Source organism: Malania oleifera, chromosome 3 (assembly GCF_029873635.1).
Source record: "Malania oleifera isolate guangnan ecotype guangnan chromosome 3, ASM2987363v1, whole genome shotgun sequence".
Classification (NCBI taxonomy): domain Eukaryota; kingdom Viridiplantae; phylum Streptophyta; class Magnoliopsida; order Santalales; family Ximeniaceae; genus Malania; species Malania oleifera.
In genome coordinates, this window is record NC_080419.1 from 113194415 (window position 1) to 113215126 (window position 20712).

A 20712-nucleotide genomic window follows, 5' to 3' on the forward strand; every position below is an offset into this window, starting at 1 on the left:
TGATACAATGTTTTTAGTTTTTTTTTACTAACTTTCTATTGATTGCCATTCTACCAAAAAGGTCAACACCCTAACTCATAATGCTCCACTAAGAACTAGGATCGGGCACACTCTAGTTCCCCCCCTTCTCTATGCCCATTTTGCGAATTCGAGGCTATTAATCATCCCACTTTGGAGTATATAGAGTCAGAGGGAGGGGGGGTGAATGGACTCCTTTCGCGAATTCAAGATTTTCTCTACAAAATAAAACTCTTGATAAGATTGCAAGCGATTATATCACAACACATAATGAAAATTAAGCACAAGACAAAAATTAAGAGTGAAGGGAGAAAAAACTTAATACCGGTATTTTAACGTGGTTCGACACTAAGCTTACATCCATGCTTTAGCACCAAGTCAAAGATTTCACAATCCACTATAAAACTCCTTCATCGGCGAAGCAAGCCTTACAACTGGGGTACCAAACCCTACACTCGGGAACAAATCCCTACCGCACTCACCAAGAGTCACAAGGATCACCAAGATGCCTTGCAAAGATAATTAAGCTTACCTAGAACCACTAATAGGTTGTTATCCTCAAAACAAGACAATTAAGCTCATGTAACCACCAAGGCTAACACTCTTCTCCCTTTTTGATGATGACAAACCATTGGTGTTCGCTATAGGGTATATTTTAAAGCTCCCCCTCAAATTATGCATATTTTAGAATAGCACTAAAATATGCCCCCCTTACTATATGCATGTCTACAATTTGCTCCCCCTTACTTTATGCACATAAAACATAATAAAGACATTCATGACTATTTGAGCTATATTTATGCAAACCATAGAAAGTTCATTTAAGATAAACAAATAAGCAAAATGAACTCTCATACTACCATATGCATTCTACCCCACATACATTTTTCACTTCTCCCCCGCACATAACACCAAACATCTTCTTCCTAACATATCGGACACCAAATATCTTCTTCTCCCCCTTTGATCATCATCAAAAAGAGAGGTATAATTCATTTTACCTAAAAATGTTTTCTCCCCCTTAATATAAGATTCCATGGTGGTGTGGTGTGTGTGTGCAAAAACAATATGTCAAAAGATTGGTGCTAAACCATAACATTGGAAATGCCAAGAATGGCTTTCTTGCAAAATCATGAATGATGACTTTTTTAAAGAAAAATACCATATATTGATTGAGCAAACATTCAATGCAAATTTTCAATTGTTGTTATTATTAGTTTCACTAAAGCTCAACTTCATGAATGAGATGTATTATGCTATGCTTAGACATCCTACAATGTATCCAAATAAGAGCATATATCATCAAAACAAATTATAGCATGGTTTTGAATAAAAAAAAAAAAAAAAATCTAAAACCGTAGTAATTTTCATGAAGAAAAACAAGATCTTCCCACTTAATAAGCTTGGAGCACATGCTATTTTATCCCATAAGCAATAGCTAGCATTTTAAAACAGAAACCAATTGATAATGACATATACACAATTAAAACATCACATTGATTTTATAATTTCAACTCGTCAATATTGGCATGATTCTTCAAAAAATTCCAGCAAAATAATTTGAACAAATTAAAATGCATAGTCTAGAATTTTCACATTTTGAGCTCTATCCACAAAAAATAAGTGTTTCAAAGTTATCACTATGACAATTCACTTGGTCAACACTTATTCCATTCCTTCTTGGTTAAATCTACTTAAGTCCTATTTCCTAATCCTAGGTTCTAAGGAAACAGAATTCAAAGAATTCATGTGTTTCCTTTTGGTATCCATTCCTCCTTGGGTTCAAAGGACTTTTTGTTCACTACCCATTCCATTTTCCTTTCTTTGCCTCTAGCTCCTCTATAAGGGCAAAAATATCGAATATGACCCTTTCATTCACAATATAGACAAACATTGTTTTTGTCTGAGGGTCTTGACTTATTTGCATTATTTTTGCTTGTTGAGGCATGACTATGTGATTTACAAGAGGATTTCAAATTCTTTTTGGAAATATTTCTTTTAACTCCCAAGAATTTATTTTCTTTTCCTCTTATGATTTTGCCATGATCTTCATTTTTCTTTTTCAAGCATGTGTTTCTTTCAAAATATTATCGATTTAATTTTTCAAATTTCTTAGTTCAACTTGAAAAGATTCATGGTCTTTTTGAGATTTTTCTGAAATTAGGATGTATTTCCAAGAAGGGGGGGGGGGGGTGGGGGGTGAATTGGGTTATTTAAAATTATTTGCGGAATTTTAAATACTTATGTTGGCCTAACAAGGTCTTTCAATAGGTTTTGGTGATAACAAGCAAATGACTATTTAACTTGGAAAGGTTGAGTTTTGTGTTTTAGGAAATATGGATCATGTGTGGTTCAAGCAAAGTTCAAGTATAGCTCAAGTATGGATTAGGAGAAGATCAAGTATGAATCAAGTATGGGACAACTATTAAATGATCCAAAGAGAATCTAATATATTTGAAGGTCAAGCAATTTTTTTCAAAGAACATCAAGAGCAAACCATGAGAAAGAACTCAAGCATGTCTTATGAAGGCTTAGGAAACATATTTGTAAGTATTTCAAAAGCCAAAATGTCATTTGAAATATGTTTTGAAGCTCTTTCAAGAGATTATAAAGTTTTAAAAGGCCTATTGAAGTTTTCTGAAATAAGTCTTGTAAAAATCAAAAGAGAGCAAAACAGTTTGTAAAGAATTTATTTTTAAAAAAAACAAGTTCTTGAAAGATCAGATGACTGAACTTCATGTTCAGACATCTGAAGAATTACTTCAGACATCTGAAGATTAAGTGCAGACGTTTGAAGAATTTATGGAGCAAAACAAAAAGATGCAGTAGCAGTTCAGACGTCTAAACTCTGACTTCAGACATCTGATCCTGTATCTAGTTCTATTTTTTAAGGGTTTCAGGAACTTCAAACGTCTGACCTCGAATCCTTAGACGTCTGAACACTGTTCAACAGGCAAAAATTTTAAAACTCTTATTTTTTAAATTATAGCCGTTTGAACCTCAAATTTTCTAACAACTTGGGAAACTCTTTAAGGAAACTTTTGCAACAAGGAAACTTGCTTGGAAGCCTATAAATACATTGTTCTTGTGAATCAAAAATATATACCAAGCATTGAAAATCTCTCAAGCTCTCTTGCTCTCAAAATCTCTCCTTTGATCAAACTCGTGCAAAGCTGAAAGTATTATTGTTTTGATATTCTTGCTCATCAATTCCAGAAGAAAGAATATTGATTTCTCATCTGGAGAAAAGGAATTTGGTGAAATTCTTGTTCAAAAGTGTATTTATTTCTTGATATTTATCTTTTGAAGTACATAGTTTGAATTTGTACTAATCTGCTCTTTGTGTGAGCCTCTCTTGTACACCAGCTTTTTAATATCTCTCTTGTAGATTCTAGACGATTCCAGGCTGTTGGATCGTTGACCGAACAAGGGTTTATTGTTTGGAAAAGGCAGGCTCTAGCCTTGGCCAAGGAGTGGTTGTAAACAGGCTTTGTTCCACCCGATAACGGAACTGCTATAGTGGAACCCTTCGGTATTTTGCCAAGGGTGAGGACGTAGGCTGTGTTAAATCCGAATCTCATAAAAATCTTTGTGTCTTTCTCTCTGCTTTACTTTATATTTCATACTTGTTGTTGTTGTATGATTTAAAAATTCAGGTTGCAGGTTTTAAAGTGAGAAAGAAACAAATACTCTTGATAATTAGAAAGTACGTTTTGATAAATCGTTTGTGGAAACCCAAAAGGGAGTACATTGATTAATCTGCAGAAATCTTGATCAAGAGAAGTGCATACTAAGAGCATATTCAAACAAGGTGGTAAACGTTTACAGGGAAATTGATAAAAGCACTAATATGTTTGATTGAATGATTGAATTGCTTTGATTTCATTGATTGACTTGTGAATTTGAATTTCAGTATTTTTAAGTGTGATAATCATTTATTAATTGTTGTTTTCTTGGTGTCATAAGCAAAAGCTTAAAAATCATTAAAATCGAAAAGAATCCAATTCACCTCCCCTCTTGGGAAGTTATTCCTAATTTCAACTTAAACCCTTAGCTATTTGTTATTTATTACTCTTATACTTCTATTTTCATAAGCAAAGAAGGAAGGAGGAAAAACATGAAGGGGGTAGCACAACAGGACTCGTCGACGAGGAGCCTATTCTCGCCAATGAGGGAACAACATAGGTTCGTCGACGAAGGTTCTGAAGCTTGTAGACGAACAATTACCGAGAGTAGGAAATTTTTAGACTTCTAGCATCTTCAACGAGAGCCTTGTATTTGTCGAAGAAGGGTCTTCTTCATTTCGTCGACGAGGATCTGTGTTCGTTGACGAGAGGCGCCTGGGTTGCGACAGTTTTTTGAAATTTTGAAAATTTGAATGTTGGGTGGTTGGGCAAACGGGGGGAAACCTCTGAGAAAACTCTATATATGTCATCTGGGCATATTTTGAGAGTGAGAGTGATCATTATTGAAATGTGTTGTGTACAATTTGATTTCCTTAGTGAAATTTGTGTGCCATTGCTTTCGTAAATGTAGGCTTTGCCAAACCATGTAAATTTTTGTGTTGATCTTGTTTTGGTTGTGTGTGTAATTTATTTTTTGTTATTTATTCCACTGTGCATCTTCATTATACGATCCACATATCACAACAAATTGGTATCAAAGCGATTATTGTTATGGCATCGGGATCGTCTTCTGCAAGATTTGACATTGTCAAATTTGATGGAACTGAAAACTTCAGTTTGTGGAAGAGGAGAGTGAAAGATATTCTTGTGCAATAAGGAATGACTAAGAATCTACTTGATACTTAACCGGAAGGAATGGATGAGGCAACATGGTTAGATTTGAAAGCAAAGGCAGTGTCGACAATACGCTTGTGTTTGGCCGACGAAGTTCTCTGTCAGGTGATGGAGGAGGATTCTCCAGCGGCTATCTGCGAAAAGTTAGAAAGTTGGTACATGTCTAAATCCCTCAATAACAAACTTTTTTCTTAAGCAGCGTTTATATTGGCTTAAGATGGTAGAAGGATCTAGTCTAGATCAACACATCAATGAGTTTAATCAAATCATAAGTGATCTTATGAGAGTTGATGTGAAGTTTGATGAGGATGATAAGGCTTTGATGTTGTTAAATTCTTTGCCCTCAACTCATACCTACGAAAATCTTGTGACCACTCTTACGTGGGGAAAAGAAACACTTGATTTAGAAGAGGTAACAAATGCTTTGTTAAATTTTCATCAAAGGTTGAAAATATGTGATGAAGGAGAAGGACTTGTGGTAAAGGGTTGTAATAAGCGAGGCAAAGGAAAGTTTAAAAATAGGTCTAATTAGAAATCCCAGAATCAATCTAAGAAGAAGAAGGAAATTCGGTGTTATAAATGCAGTAAAAAGGGGCATGTGAAACCGGAGTATCGAAATTGGAAGAAGGAAAATGCTAATAAGCATAAGGGGATTTCTAAATCTGTGAATGTTGTTTAAGAAGAGGATTCAGCGGATGGTGATGTTCTATCAGTTTCAGTGAAGTCAGATAATCTAATGAACTCTTGGATACTTGACTCAGCATGTTCTTATCACATGACTCCAAATAAGGAGTGGTTCAGCATTTACAGGTTAGTAAATTCTGGAACAGTTCTTATGGGTAATGATGCTTCTTGCAAGATCGTTGACATAGGAAATGTAAAGATAAAAATGTTTGATGGTACTGTAAGAACATTGTGTAATGTAAGACATATACTTGAGTTGAGAAAGAGTTTGATATCTCTTGGCACTTTGGATTGTAATGGTTTTAATTACAAGTCCAAAGGTGGAGTCTTGATGATATGGAAAGGTAATCTGATTGTGATGAAAGGGCAAAAACTGGATGGGAATATTTACACATTGCTTAGAACTACCATTGTAGGTGGAGTTGCAACCATGGATGCTAAATCAGATGAGAATGTCTTGTGGCATATGCATTGTAGACACCTTATTTTTGTCCTAACCAAATAGAACAGGGGGTCCCCTCTTATTATTTTTATTATTATTATTATTATTATATTATTATTATTTTCCTATATTATTAGTACTTTACTATTATTTTGCTTGTATTTTTATTATCATTATTATTATTATTTTTCATTTTTATTATTATTACTAGTACTTTCACTATCTTTATTTTCTTTTTACTTTACTATAATTATTATTTTTTTATTTATTTTATTGTTTGTGATATATTATTATTATTATTATTATTATTATTATTATTATTATTATTATTATTATTATTACTGTTATTTGTTTATTATTTATTAGTATTATTAGTATTATTTATTTTCCTACATTATTATAAGTAATTTATTATTATCACTATTATTTATTTATTATTATCATTATAATTATTTTATCTTTATTATTTTTATTTTTACTATAATTATTTATTATTATTTACTATTAATAGTAGTATTATTTTTATTATTATTATGGATACTTATATTATTATGATAATTATTATTATTATTATTTCCTTTTTCATTATTACCATAAGATTAAAAGAATAAAAAAAAAAGAAAAAGAAAATCAAAGAAGGAAGGTTGTATTAGGGTTTTCATTTTTTTTATTATTATAAAGCAAAGGGGGGGAGACGCACAGGGGGACACGAGCGCAGAGCACAGCCAAACGAAAAAAAAAAACTCTTTCTTGGCTTCTTCTTCTTCTTCTTCTTCTTCCATCCTCTCTGTCTCTTTAATCTCTCGTCATTGCCCCGCATCCATACCCACAGTACCACTCGCAAAGCAGCAGTCGTCCTTCCCTATTCTCCAGCCACAACGAGCACCAGCAGCATACCAGCCCCGGCGTCCTCGCTGCTCACGGCCACGACCCCATCACCGACAACACCTGCTGCAATCATCAAGATTCACCCGAGCCTGAGGCCACCCAGCCTGCTAGCGGCTATCCGAGCGGCTCCCTTTGCAGCCCGAGCACTGTCCAGCCACGCTAGCACGGCCGTGAGCAGAACACAACTTTCCTCTGCTCCGGCCTGTTCCAGCAACGCAACGACTAGCCCCCCCCCCTCCGGCGAGCACCACTGGTTCGAGTTCCCCACATCAGGCCAGTGCAGAAAATCCGCACCCGTCGCTGCTCACAGCCGTCCTCCGACAGTGCTGCGACCGCTCTAGAAACTTTAATCTCCTGTTGCTGCCGCCACGAGCCTGAGAAGCCTGCGGGAGACTGCTACACTCCGGTGACACCAAGCTCCAACGCACACGTTCAGTCGCCCCTCTGCCGCTGCAACCTTGTTCTCCCTTGCTCCGGCCACTCATAGTTGCCGCCGCTTTCCCACGAGCCTCCAGCAACCATCGCCGTCTCCGGCATCCTCTCAGTTCTGCGGCGCCCCCCACTATAAATTTTCCTGTACACGCACACACACATACTCTCACATGCACACACACACTTTATGTTTTAAAGTTCTAATTTTTCTTTATTTTATCATTATTGTGTATATGAAAATTGTTATTAAAGGATTGGTTTTAATATTCGATTTGCATATTGTTGTACTTATTAGAATTGTTATTGTAGGGTTTTATGATTGAAATATCCATTTTAGGTTTTTAATGCTTTTGGTTTTATGTTTTGTGTTTATTGTATAATCTTGTTATTGTAGGGTTTTACGTTTGAAATACTTATTTTAGGTTTTTCTATGTATACTTATGTTTATATTTGTGTTGTTATATTATTTGTATATTACCATTAATAATATTATTATATGATTTGTATAATATTTATAATATTGTCATCATATTATAGGTGTATTGTTATTATTAGTATTATATGATTTATATATCATTATTAGTCATATTATTATGTAGTTGGTTCATTATCATTAGCATTATTATTATATTAATTATATTAGTACTATTACTATATTGTTTATATAGCATTATTGGTAAGATTATTATATAATTAGTATGTCACTATTATCGGTTATATCGTTGTTAATTTATTAAGTATTACTATTAGATGAATTGTGTTAATATAAATGTTATATTATTTGTACATTATTGGTAGTATTAAGTGCATTGTTTATGTAGAAATACAAGCATATTGTTTATTATTGTTAAAATATTATTATTATCATCATCATTATTATAATTAGCATGTTATTGATATTTTTAGGGTTTGACTGCCTCTATATAGATTGTTTATTAATTTTAGGGTTATGAGAGTTTCCATATTATTATCACATTTTAACTTTAGGGTTTGTTATGTTTCCAAATTATTAGTACATATTTTTTAGGATTGTTGATTTATTTCCATTTTATTGCATGTTGAATTTTTTTTAGGGTTTGATTGGTCTCTCATATTGTTATTGTATATTAATGGTAAGACTTCAATTATTTCCATAACTATTATTGCATATATCGTATATTTATTTTAGGGTTCAAATTGTTTCCATATTATTATTATTTTTTTAATTGTTTCCATATGTGTATATATTGAATATTAACTTTCGGGTTTTGATTATTTCCAGGTTGTTATTATTGTATCTATAGGATGTTAATATCTTATTATATGGTAGTATATTATTGTCATTATTAGTATTATTGTTATTATTATTACGTATGATATAGTATCATTATTATTATTATTCTAAGTTTAGTATTATTATGATATGAGTTACATTATTATTATTATTATTATTATTATTATTATTATTATTATTATTATTATTATTATTATTATGATGCGTGTATTATTACTATCTATTAGGTTGGTTTATTATTAGGGTAAGTTATTAGGTGTTATAAGCAATTTATTATTATATAGTATATATAGCATATATGTATCCCTATTATTATTACATGTATTATGGTAATTTAGTTTCTTAGTTTATTATCTTATTAATATATATTAAAACCTCCCATACTAGTATTTTCTTATAAAAATTTTATATACTATTTCAAAATTTTGGGAGTGTATTTTCTTACTCATTATCCCTATGATTTTATTGCGGGGGTATGGGCCTTCGGGCATCACGTACCCTAAGCTCTGAGGGAATATATATATATATATATATATATATGTATATATTTATTTATTTATTTATTTTACATGTATTTATAAATTCATAAAAGGGAGTAATTTAAAGAATTATTAGATTAACTTAGGGATAATTTCAAATTAATTAGGTACCGTTCGTAAGAACGGGCGCGTAGGGGGTCCTCGTACCTTCCCCTCGCGTAATCGAACTCCCGGCCCCAACTCTGGTAATGTAGACCGATTCTACCCCTAACGGGGTAGTAATCATGTGTTCTAACCGCACTAAAAGGTTGTGGCGACTCCGATATCCATGTTTTTCCATGAAAATATTAAAATAATTTTTAATTTTGCCACCCGGGGAACACGCGCTCCCGGGACGTCGCGACAGCTTGGCGACTCCGCTGGGGACTTAGAGAGTCGAGCCATTAATTAATTGAAAATTATCCCAAGTTTAAATTTAATAAATCTTTTAATTACTCCTTATTTTGTAAATATAGTAATTCATAAATAACCTTGATTAATTGTAAATATTTTACTTCCATAATTTGTAAATAATCTTAATTAATTAAGAATATTTTGTTTCCTAATTTTTTTTTGAATATTAATTGTAGATATTTTGAATAAGCTTATTTATTATAGACATTTTGTATACTAATCGTAAATATTTTGTTTCCTTATTTTTTGTTTCCAAATTTTTTTGAATAAACATATTAATTGCATATATTGTGTTTCCTTATCTTTTGAATATATGTATTAATGGTAGATATCTTGTTTCCATATCGTTTATAGCATGTGAATAAATGTGGGGATAGTAGGATTAGGTTAAATTTAAATGCACACACTTTCACGCTCTATACCCGAGTTTTCCTTACTAGGATTAGATAGGAGTGTAATAGCGTTTGTCCCCACGTGGCAGGGCTTGTGGGGACCTGCGAACCACTCCACTCAGTTTAAACTTTGTCCAAACCCCTTTTGGGTGAGGATGGAGGTTAGATTAGGAACCTGTTTTATATAGGGATTAGAGCCTACCCACACATACTTGTCTATAGTCTTTCCTAACTAGGATAGAGCCATGAAGAACCCTATATATACGTACCTACCCTAAGTTGGGACAGGAGCCACATCCTTCTCCATGTATAGTGTGTTGTGTATAGGTTAAGAGATACTTTGTATTATATTATACATTTGACATCCATTTTAAACATACATACTACTTAGCCAGTATTCTGGAAAAGCCCAATAATGAGATCATGGCTCATCCTTTAAAAAATGAAGCACTTGGCCTAAGCATTTTAAAATATGGGTCGGCCTAACCCTTTTCAAATAACTCGAACCCAATTTTTTTTAAGAAAAAAAAAACCAACCTAGGCCCGACATTTTGCTAAGTAAAAACGTAGCCCAGGCCTGATTTTCAAAAAGGGTAAAACCCAGATTTCAAAAGTGGGCTTCGGCCCTATTGTCTAAAAATATGGGCCAACATTTTTCTAAGCAAATCCAAGCTCAAGTCCTTTTAAAATTAGGGTCTGATCCCATCATGAAATATATTGAAGCCCATATTTTAATATACTTGCGGCCCAAGTGTACACTAAAGTCCACAAGCCCATATTGAACAAATCCAGTGAGTTGACTAACCTGGGTCAACCCCAACCTCAGATCATAATTTGACCCTTCATAGAATCTAAGGTACATGGACTGTCATCAAGGAAAAGAATGATTGAGGGAAGAATTGAATTGAAATTGTGGCCCATCAATGATTGTCTTAATCTTGAAATCTCTCATTAGTGGGACTTTTCCTAGAATGCTGACAAAGTAGTTAGTTAGGTTACATTGCATCCATGCATTCATGCATAATTTCACACATAATCATGCACGATAGGTCACATGCATGGTCATATCTCTATTTGTATGTGTAATTGCACTATTTACATCCATGCACAAACATTTATTGCATCCCATGGTTATGCATTAAATACTCACACATTCATGCCTTACATAATCATACATTCAGTTCTAAAAAGGAAGTTTTGGTCCACAGCTCTCTCAAGGAAAAGAAGTCATTTGAGTAGAAAAAAGCAATAATTGAGATCACTACACATCAGTACAATACCCGAAGAAAGGCAAGAGAAATGAGTGAACAGCTAGAAAACAGGGTCCTGGGCATAGAACAAGGACAGGAAGAATTGATTGAAAAAATGAGCAAAATTATGGAATTGTTGATGAACAAAGGAAAAGCGGTACAAAATGATTCTGAAATAGATATAGACCCTACTCATCCTCCAGGGTTCACCCTAAATCATGAACAAACATCAGCTCCACCACCGGGCGTCATGGGGGATCCAATGCCAAATATGCCTCCATTTATCCCAACTGTGACAGCACAGGGGTTTCCAGTGGCAGGGACTTCCCCCTTAGCAACTCCTGATATGAGGATAAATAGATCTGAGTCTGAGCGTCGTTGTGACGTATTGGAGGAGCGCTTGAAAGCAATTGAAGGGTATAATACATTTGACTCCGTTGACCTTAATGACCTTTGCCTAGTGCCAAAGGTCACTCTGCCGCCAAAATTCAAGTTGCCGAATTTTGAAAAATTCAATGGGACCCACTGTCCTCGGACCCACCTGCGCCTGTATTGCCAAAAAATGGCTGCACATACTGATGATGAAAGGTTGATGATGCATTGCTTTCAAGATAGCCTGACTGAAGCGGCTATCAGATGGTACATTCAGCAGGATCGAGCTCGAATCCGTACTTGGAAAGATTTGGCAAATTCATTTATAGCTCAGTACCGCCATGTGATAGAGATGGCACCTGATCGTATGACCTTGCAAAGCATGCAAATGAAACCTAATGAAACATTCATAGAATATGCATATAGATGGAGGGACATGTCCATCCAAGTGAGCCCTCCATTGGAAGATAGGGAGGCTATCTCCCTATTCGTGAATACATTGAAAGATCCTTATTTTGGGCATCTCTTAGGGGCAACCCCCCATGACTTCATGGATATTGTTTCTACCGGAGAGAGAATCGAAACAGCCATCAAAGTTGGAAAGGCCAGAAGTAGTGGCGAAGAAATCAGTTCGGACAAGAAATAGACAAATAGGAAGAAGGATGATGAAACTTATATGATTCAAGGGCAACAATACCAAAGAGGTCATAATCAAGGGTTTAGAAGAAATATTATTAACCAGATAGCGCATACAGGCACAGGGTCTCAGTTTATTCCCTATGGGCCTACGCTCACACAGAAAAATGTTCAAACACAGAGATATGGTCCTAATAGGGTGGAACCAATTCCTATGTCCTATTCGGAATTTCTCCCCCAATTGCTCGAAAGAAGGCTCATTTCAACAATCCCTGGAGTAGCCGTATGACACCCCCTACCACAATGGTATGACCCAGATGCTAAGTGCGCGTATCACTCCAATTCTCCAGTTCACACCATTGACCGCTGTTGGACATTTAAACACAAGGTACAGTCGTTGAGGGACGCCGGTTGGTTGGTCTTCGATGATAAGCAGCCAGGAGTTCAGAGTGATCCCTTACCCAATCACGGGGAAAGAAATGGTTAAGATGTTGTACGAAGGACTGGGAGCCTAGGTCAGGCAAAAGAATATGTCAAGTTATGGATCCTAGAGTTCTCGTAAGGAGCCCAAAGGGAGCAGAAGTACACAAGGGGCAAGTTTTTGATTATCTAGCTTGTTTCATGTGATGATGTCATTTTAATTCTCTATTTTCTGGCAGTCTGCCGACACTATTGTCTCAGACAATTTCCCTTTCATCAATAAATTGAATTATGCATTTTCTCATATCACTTGTGTCCTGAGTTCAGTTGACCAAAAATTTGTTTGCTGATGCTTCGTGTAAAGATAAGGAAAATAATAATACCAATATTCATAAGCCAAAAAGGGATGTTAATTTTGAAAACCAAACACGGGAGGTGGAATCAGAAGAAGATAAAATAATTTTCCTCACCCTATGAAGACAGATGTTATGATGAAATAAAGAATTTTGACGGAATTCAGTAAAATATATGTGTTGTGTCAAGAATTTCAAGTCAATTCACTATTCATGTTTTGATCAAATGATAAATGGTCATCTTTGGCTGACAAGTTATCCCTAAAAAGAACCAAATATTGATTTACCAATTGTTAACCAAGTTGAGCCTAAATGTTAAACTAGTCTTTTCTTAAAAGTCAGTTCACCAAAAAGTTAACCTGGGTTGGGTCTCCTAACGTTTGGCAAGTCATATGAGACAACAATGGGCTATCGAAATGATGGCAGGCCATTTTTCTGCTACCCAAAAGAAACTCAAAGAAGAAATCTCTTGCAAGCCCTTTTGAGCCTGAAAAATTCATTTATTGATTAACCTATCAAAGGATCACACCCCACACTGGGGCAGTTTAAAAGAAATCAGTCCCAAAGGATGTCCAAATAAAATGCTAAAAAAGTCCTTCACAAAAGGAAGAGCAAAAGTGCAGTAAAAAGAATGTGTAAGGAAGAGAAAGAAGAAGAAAAAAGGAGAGAAAGAAATAAGGGACATATTACATATGTGATCTTTGACCAAATTACCCTTGATGAAATTGACAATTTTGAGCCTTATTTAACCTTTTTCTTCTTTAACCTATAACCCCCCAGCCTACATTACGATCCAAATGAAGTCCTGACCAGATTGGTATACATTGTTGTCTCAAATGATTTGTCAGACTCAATGACGAGTCTGAACTACGTAATGACCTGATCCTGAAAAGGTACGTAGGCAGCTTGTTTAAATAACAAGTTCGGTCAACATCTTGCAAAATGTCTCAACTCAAACTGGGGGTGTAAAACATTATGTGGGGTGGTATTATTGAGCCTTAGTTTCCCTTTTATTCTGAAAACCTGTATCCCTCAGCTTACGTTTCGTCCCGAGTCTTAAAGACCATCTTGAGATCAAAACATGAGTTGAACTTGACTAAACTAAAGGCAACATGTGAAATTTCTAATGGTTTCACAGCAGGATGAAACAAAAGAAGAGAGGTGGCCATCAACAAAGCTGGGATAGTCAAAGAAAAGATCAGTCATTCAGTTTGGTAAATTAACATCAATATCATATGGCTTTTGAATACTGGTATGAATATTTCTTGTAATAGCATTGGAACATGGTAAAACATCTATTTTTGGGTGGTTGACCTTTTGATTTCACAAGTTGATGTCATAATTGCATAATCATTCCTCATTAAAAAAAAAACAAAGGGGTGGATAGTCAAAGAGTTTCGGAACCACTGGTGTGCTTCTTATAGAAGAGGTCCCCATTGAGGAAATATAATGCACATAGAATCAGTCAATTTAACTGGGGCAAATGTCATGTCAGGTTTTAGAGATCTGCTTATTCAAGAAGGATCTGACAACCAGGTCAAGATCAGTGGCAGATAAACTCATCTGGGGCAAGTTTCGAATTGAGTTTCATGGGACTTATTCAAGCACCTTCTTATCAGGTTGGATGAATAGGAAAACAGGGCCAAAAGCTATTATAAATCCATTCAACTGGTTAGATTCTGGGATGGAGTTTCATTTGAGCCAAGTTAACGACCTCCATTAAGAAAATTGGGCTAAGTTCAGTTATGAATCCATTCATCTGGGGCAAGTTTCGAGGAAACCAGGTCAGAGGCAACATAGTCAAGATTGGAGATTGATCGATTGATTATAGGCATATTGGAAAAAGAAAGTTCATGCATCGTCATGCATTTCATGCATTACACAGAAAAATGCATACATATTATATCATGCAACATGCTTGCATATCCTCATGTTCCAGTGTCATATCAAATACCTTGCATGCATGTATCCCCATATAATATCATTCATTCACACCTGTCCTGTCATCCTTGTATAAGCAATCCATATTTCATCTAAAAAAAAAAAGAAGAAAAAAAAAAGAAAAAGAAAAAAGGGGTTGGGGCAACTGGCCCAGGTACCAATCGATCCATCTACCCTGAGACTGAGGCAACTGGCCCAGGTCTTATTCAAGTCTTTCACTTCCAAACTGGGGCAATCGACCCTAGTCCAAATTTTAGCATTCATTTTGAAGCTGGGGCATCTGCCTTCAGGACCAAATTAGGTCGCATGACTCTTGGGATCCTATACCCGAGTATTCATCATCAATTCAAAAATTCATCTGGCTTTCGGGATCCTATACCCGAGCATTTATCATAAATTCAAATTTCATCTGGCTCTCAATATCGTATACCTGAGCTTTCATCATCAAATTGACAATTCATCTAACTCTCGGTATCCCATACCCAAGTATTCATCATCAAGTCGAACATTCATCTTGCTAACCGGGATTCTACACCCGAGTCATCATTAACCATTGGTCCATAATTCCCATCGAATAGTAATTGAACTCTCAGAATCCTACATCTGAGTAGCCCTCGAGATCCTACACTCGAGCAATCAGAAAACTCTCAGAATCCTACATCTGAGAAGTCCTCGAGATCCTACACTCGAGCAATTAGGAGACTCTCAGAATCCTACATGTGAGAAGTCCTCGAGATCCTACACTCGAGCAATCAACAAACTCTCAGAATCCTACATCTGAGAAGTCCTCGAGATCCTACACTCGAGCAATCAACAAACTGTCAGAATCCTACATCTGAGAAGTCCTCGAGATCCTACACTCAAGCAATCAACAAACTCTCAGAATCCTACATCTGAGAAGTCCTCGAGATCCTACACTCGAGTAATCAGGAGACTCTCCGAATCCTACATCTGAGAAGTCCTCGAGATCCTACACTCGAGCAATTAATAGACTCTTAGAATCCTACATCTAAGAAAGCTTCGAGATCCTACACTCGAGCAATCAAAAAACTCTCAGAATCCTACATCTGAGAAAGTCCTCAAGATCCTACACTCGAGCAATCAGAAAACTCTCAGAATCCTACATCTGAGAAGTCCTCGAGATCCTACACTTGAGCATTCAACAAACTCTCAGAATCCTACATCTGAGACGTCCTCGAGATCCTACACTCGAGCAATTAGGAGACTCTCGGAATCCTACATCTGAGAAGTCCTCGAGATCCTACACTCGAGCAATTTTTCAAAATCCTACATCTGAGAAAGTCCTCGAGATCCTACACTCGAGCAATTTCTCAGAATCCTACATCTGAGAAGTCCTCGAGATCCTACACTCGAGCAATCAACAGACTCTTAGAATCCTACATCTAAGAAGGCCTCGAGATCCTACACTCGATCAATCAGAAAACTCTCAGAATCGCACATCTGAGAAAGTCCTCGAGATCCTACACTCGAGCAATCAGCAGACTCTTATAATCCTACATTTGAGAAGTCCTCGAGATCCTATACTCAAGCAAGCCATCCATGTGTACCTCAACCTGGATTCTTACATACAGTGCGGATCGTCTCTGGTTGGCAGAAATAAACAACTCTTGATTAACCTGAAAAGTCATAGAGAGTTGAATGGCTTGGCTCAAATAGGTGTCTTTTATCTTTGCAGGCTTGTTGCTACAAAAACGTAGGAGAGTTCTTATCGTTACATTGAAGCAACTAAGCCTACAAAGAGGGGCAGCTGTAGACACCCTATTTTTGCCCTAATCAAATAGAACAAGGGGTCCCCTCTTATTATTTTTATTATTATTATTATTATTATATTATTATTATTTTCCTATATTATTAGTACTTTACTATTATTTTGCTTGTATTTTTATTATCATTATTATTATTATTTTTCATTTTTATTATTATTACTAGTACTTTCACTATCTTTATTTTCTTTTTACTTTACTATAATTATTATTTTTTTATTTATTTTATTATTTGTGATATATTATTATTATTATTATTATTATTATTATTATTATTATTATTATTATCATTACTGTTATTTGTTTTTTATTATTATTATTATTATTATTATTATTATTATTATTATTACTGTTATTTGTTTATTATTTATTAGTATTATTAGTATTATTTATTTTCCTACATTATTATAAGTAATTTATTATTATCACTATTGATTATTTATTATTATCATTATAATTATTTTATCTTTATTATTTTTATTTTTACTATAATTATTTATTATTATTTACTATTAATAGTAGTATTATTTTTATTATTATTATGGATACTTATATTATTATGATAATTATTATTATTATTATTTCCTTTTTCATTATTACCATAAGAATAAAAAATAAAAATAAAAAGAAAAAGAAAATCAAAGAAGGAAGGTTGTATTAGGGTTTTCATTTTTTTTATTATTATAAAGCAAAGGGGGGGAGACGTACAGGGGGACACGGGCGCAGAGCATAGCCAAACGAAAAAAAAAACTGTTTCTTGCCTTCTTCTTCTTCTTCTTCTTCTTCTTCCATCCTCTCTGTCTCTTTAATCTCTCGTCATTGCCCCGCATCCATACCCATAGTACCACTCGCAAAGCAGCAGTCGTCCTTCCCTGTTCTCCAGCCACAACGAGCACCAGCAGCATACCAGCCCCGGCGTCCTCGCTGTTCACGGCCACGACCCCATCACCGACAACACCTGCTGCAATCATCAAGATTCACCCGAGCCCGAGGCCACCCAGCCTGCCAGCGGCTATCGGAGCGGCTCCCTTTGCAGCCCGAGCACTGTCCAGCCACGCTAGCACGGCCGTGAGCAGAGCACAACCTTCCTCTGCTCCGGCCTGTTCCAGCAACGCAACGACCAGCCCCCCCCCTCCGGCGAGCACCACTGGTCCGAGTTCCCCACATCAGGCCAGTGCAGAAAATCCGCACCCGTCGCTGCTCACAGCTGTCCTCCGACAGTGCTGCGACCGCTCCAGAAACTTTAATCTCCTGTTGCTGCCGCCACGAGCCTGAGAAGCCTGCGGGAGACTGCTACACTCCGGTGACACCAAGCTCCGACGCACACGTTCAGTCGCCCCTCTGCCGCTGCAACCTTGTTCTCTCTTGCTCCGGCCACTCATAGTTGCCGCCGCTTTCCCACGTGCCTCCAGCAACCATCGCCGTCTCCGGCATCCTCTTAGTTCTACAGCGCCCCCCACTGTAAGTTTTCCTGTACACGCACACACACATACTCTCACATGCACACACACACTTTATGTTTTAAAGTTCTAATTTTTCTTTATTTTATCATTATTGTGTATATGAAAATTGTTATTAAAGGATTGGTTTTAATATTCGATCTGCATATTGCTATACTTATTAGAATTGTTATTGTAGGGTTTTATGATTGAAATATCCATTTTAGGTTTTTAATGCTTTTGGTTTTATGTTTTGTGTTTATTGTATAATCTTGTTATTGTAGGGTTTTACGTTTGAAATACTTATTTTAGGTTTTTCTATATATACTTATGTTTATATTTGTGTTGTTATATTATTTGTATATTACCATTAATAATATTATTATATGATTTGTATAATATTTATAATATTGTCATCATATTATAGGTGTATTGTTATTATTAGTATTATATGATTTATATATCATTATTAGTCATATTATTATGTAGTTGGTTCATTATCATTAGCATTATTATTATATTAATTATCTTAGTACTATTACTATATTGTTTATATAGCATTATTGGTAAGATTATTATATAATTAGTATGTCACTATTATCGGTTATATCGTTGTTAATTTATTAAGTATTACTATTAGATGAATTGTGTTAATATAAATGTTATATTATTTGTACATTATTGGTAGTATTAAGTGCATTGTTTATGTAGAAATACAAGCATATTGTTTATTATTGTTAAAATATTATTATTATCATCATCATTATTATAATTAGCATGTTATTGATATTTTTAGGGTTTGACTGCCTCTATATAGATTGTTTATTAATTTTAGGGTTATGAGAGTTTCCATATTATTATCACATTTTAACTTTAGGGTTTGTTATGTTTCCAAATTATTAGTACATATTTTTTAGGATTGTTGATTTATTTCCATTTTATTGCATGTTGAATTTTTTTTAGGGTTTGATTGGTCTCTCATATTGTTATTGTATATTAATGGTAAGACTTCAATTATTTCCATAACTATTATTGCATATATCGTATATTTATTTTAGGGTTCAAATTGTTTCCATATTATTATTATTTTTTTATTGTTTCCATATGTGTATATATTGAATATTAACTTTAGGGTTTTGATTATTTCCAGGTTGTTATTATTGTATCTATAGGATGTTAATATCTTATTATATGGTAGTATATTATTGTCATTATTAGTATTATTGTTATTATTATTACGTATGATATAGTATCATTATTATTATTATTCTAAGTTTAGTATTATTATGATATGAGTTACATTATTATTATTATTATTATTATTATTATTATTATGATGCGTGTATTATTACTATCTATTAGGTTGGTTTAATATTAGGGTAAGTTATTAGGTGTTATAAGCAATTTATTATTATATAGTATATATAGCATATATGTATCCCTATTATTATTACATGTATTATGGTAATTTAGTTTCTTAGTTTATTATCTTATTAATATATATTAAAACCTCCCATACTAGTATTTTCTTATAAAAATTTTATATACTATTTCAAAATTTTGAGAGTGTATTTTCTTACTCATTATCCCTATGATTTTATTGCAGGGGTATGGGCCTTCGGGCATCACGTACCCTAAGCTCTGAGGGAATATATATATATATATATATGTATATATTTATTTATTTATTTATTTTACATGTATTTATAAATTCATAAAAGGGAGTAATTTAAAGAATTATTAGATTAACTTAGGGATAATTTCAAATTAATTAGGTACCGTTCGTAAGAACGGGCGCGTAGGGGGTGCTCGTACCTTCCCCTCACGTAACCGAACTCCCAGCCCCAACTCTGGTAATGTAGACCGATTCTACCCCTAACGGGGTAGTAATCATGTGTTCTAACTGCATTAAAGGTTAGTGGCGACTCCGATATCCATGTTTTTCCACTCGGGGCACACGCGCTCCCGGGACGTCGCGACATGCATCTTAGGCATATGGGAGAACATGGCATGAAAGAACTATACAAGAGAAAGTTGTTGAAAGGTTTAAAATCATGTCAGTTGGAATTCTGCGGATTTTGTGTTCTTGAATAACAGAACAGGGCAAAATTCATATCAGCTACTCACAAGACAAAAGGAATTCTTGACTATGTACATTCAGATGTTTGGGGTCTAGTTAGAGTTGCATCAAAGGGTGGACATGTGTACTATATGAGTTTCATTGATGATTACTCAAGGAAGGTTTGGGTTTACTTCATACATCACAAATATAGTGCGTTTGCTAAGTTTAAGATTTGGAAGGCTGAAGTGGAAAACCTGACAGGGAGGAGAATCAAATACTTAATGTCGGATAATGTGACAGAGTATGCTAATTCTTGGTTTATGGAGTTTTGTGTGGAGCAGGGCATCAAAAGATATTTAATAGTTCATCGGACACCTCAGCAAAATGGTGTGGCAGAACGGATGAACCGGACTCTTGCTGATAGGGCTTGGTGTCTCATATTGAATGCAGGGCTACCAAAGAATTTCTAGGTCGAGGTAGTTAGTATGACTTGTTTTTTAGTTAACTAATTACCAAGGGTATCACTAGCGGGTAAAGTGGTGGAAGAGGTTTGGATGGAAAATGCAGTAGACTACTCCAAATTGAAGTTATTTGG